The sequence below is a fragment of the Ascidia mentula genome, chromosome 1, assembly GCF_947561715.1.
Source record: "Ascidia mentula chromosome 1, kaAscMent1.1, whole genome shotgun sequence".
NCBI classification, from domain to species: Eukaryota; Metazoa; Chordata; class Ascidiacea; order Phlebobranchia; family Ascidiidae; genus Ascidia; species Ascidia mentula.
Window position 1 is genome coordinate 18,931,352 of NC_138566.1, and position 2,870 is coordinate 18,934,221.

The 2,870-nt window shown below is 38.5% G+C and overlaps 1 pseudogene; it reads right to left on the bottom strand.

Annotated features, from left to right (window-relative positions):
- Positions 1-234: 234 nt before the first annotated feature.
- Positions 235-2,659, bottom strand: LOC145888943 (uncharacterized; annotated as a pseudogene).
- Positions 2,660-2,870: the final 211 nt, after the last annotated feature.

A 2,870-nucleotide genomic window follows, 5' to 3' on the forward strand; every position in this document is an offset into this window, starting at 1 on the left:
TTATATTTGCGTGACAAACAGCTTCGGTTTTTGCGATGAAGCAAGTGACATTTAATTCAAGCGCTGGAACAATAACAAGGACAGAGAACTTGAGGATAATATACAAATAATAATAGCTTTGAGTATTGTCATGTGTCAAAAGTTCGAATTAATAGTGAAAAAAATCAAACATGTCTTTAGTAATTTCCAGGATTGGCATTTAATACAGTCCACTAGGTGACGGGCTTTGTGGGAAAAGGTGTTGCAATGTGAAATGTAACTCGTGTTTTGGCCGTAATCACGAATCTCCCACGAAAAAAAAAAAGGCAAATTGTCGACACGCAGTGAAAATATATGTGTGTGATGCATCAAGCTGCGGTCTGAGGAAAATAAAAAAAAATAGTCGCATTGAAAGTTACCAGTGCAAAATGAGCTAATGGGTAAATCACTAAGCGGATTTTTAATTCACCCACTGCACAATGCATGGCTTCAGGCTCAGCAACCAAGCGTGTATGGCTTCTGGTCACTTCCGAAGTTGAGGCGTCATCAGGTGCGCCGTGCGACTAGCAGTCATGTGCTGCCCTTCGGACGCGTTGTCCGGAATTGTGAAGAAAAAAATGTGTGCATTGAGTGAATGCGTCGCGGCCAGCGCGATAGCCCTGTGATTGCTCACTGAAAACACCATTCTGTAAATTATGCATTTCTCCTGTTTTTTTTCCTATTGACAAGTTGATTAATTAATGTAAAAGTTTACATTTTGGAATTAACCATGACAATAACAAATCTAAAATCATTGTTATACCGTATCCTTTATCACAGACAACAAATAGGATTATCCACGTCCGATGTTACGTCAATTTCGGGTATAAAGAAGCCGTTTGTCCGTTATCATCAGCAATCTCGTTGCCTTCTTCTATTTGTTTACCAATTTTGCTATTAGCATACTCCTTGACCATGTTTAAGATGTCTCGTCCGTACACCTTGATGACCCATCCGGTCAGTACAATTGCCCAGATTCCAGCTAGTACATAGACTACTAGGAAAATGAAACATAAGAAAGGTGAAGTTATAGAACTTATCAATTGAAGAAGTGCATTTTTCGATGCAGCTTCTAGAGTAGAGGATAAATATGAGACATCCGCCTCTGTTGTCGGGTCAGTATTACTATCAATAAATTGATAGAGTTTATCATTAGTAAGGCGTGATTGGCTGAGAAGTGCCAACATTGAATTCAAATCTTCGAATCCATTACTAGGACGTGGTAAACTATTCTCATATGACTGAAAATCAAGCTTCTCTGCGTGATATTTACCAGGTGCAAGAGTAGGAGTTATAAAGTCAACCTTGGAATCAACGTGTGTTAAAGAATAGTTGTCATACACATAGAAGGTGTCTTTTATTCTGAATGACATTACTCTACCGGGTACATAATTTTCGACAAACTTAACTGTGGGGTAGACAAAACCGTCCCGGAATAACTGTCCTATTGACATGTTTCCCTTTGAATCTAAATATTTAATCAGTGGTCGTGTGGCAAAAAGGTTTTTATGTCGTAAATCTTCGATAATGGTGCCATTAATTAGTTCACACGATATTTCAGTCATTAGATCACCAACAGTTATTCCTGCTCGTTTACCGCCAAGTAATTTACTTAAAATTTCACCTGGATATTGTCTGGCCAAAAGAGAATAAATTGTTGATAAAAGCGATTGTGTTTGACATTCCAAAAAATGAATACTTGCCGTTAAATTGTTAATAGAGGCCGATACACTATCCATTGCTTCATTAATAAAAAGTCCCACATTATTTCCTAATTGTGAGAAATTAGCCTTGGAAATCGTAATGGTTAATTTTATTGGCCCTTTGCAACTTCTTGATGGTACAATGATCATACCCCCTGTGCATAACGCGGTCTCACCATAACATGCACGAATCGATTTTGAACACACAGTCTGATGATGTATACTGAGTCCAAGATCTTCCACCTCCAAGCGATAAAGTTTTAGAGTAGATCTAAAGTGCAGTGTTAGTTCGTGGGTTCCTAATGGCGTGACAATGGGACAATCTATTTTGTTCGGGACTTTCCAAGTGAAAATACGAGTGCCCACAGTGCAACTTCCACGATGGATATTGCATTTTGCCATGATGCCTAATGCACCTTTCATCTGTTTGTGAATGGGGTCGTATAAAACTGTCGATTTTGTTAAAACCCCATTATGAATTATTCCGTTAGAAGAAGTTGGCCATCTATATGCTATCTTTAAATCATTAGAGGAATACCATACATTATCTGAGGTTTTTTCCAGTCGTCCTATTAAAGGTGCAACTTTAGTTCTTTGCCAATCTTCACAAGCCCCTACAGATGGCGGAGAAATTGCCATGGATTTTTTAGTATGAAATTTACCACAAAAAAATAAAAATGAGATTCGTAAGATGACTGAAAGATTTGACATGTAAAAACTTCTATTTTTATGTAGTCTGTTGAAGGATTATAAAGTAAACCGGGACATTTCATAAATTTAGGCGCAGGTTCTTTCTCGCATAACATCGGTTCGGGAATAGCATATTCCCCCTTATACAAGGCTTCATGGCAAAGTTTAAAGGGTTGTAGCGCACTATGTACGTGAGTAAAGGTGATCAAAACCGGCAAAATCAATATAATTATTCGTACAAAAATCATGCTGTCCGTACCTAATCTCTATATCGAAGAGGTTTTCTGATTAAGCGTCCTCTTCGAGTAACGTGGGTGTCCTGAGGTGGTGTAGTGATTGCGTGTGGAATGACGGCGGTAGGCGAAAGAGCGTCTGTTATGTCTGTTAACACAGGTGAAGTTTCATTAACAAGAGGATCAGCACTTATTGGCGAAACGTCAGTTAAATCTTGCAACGCAG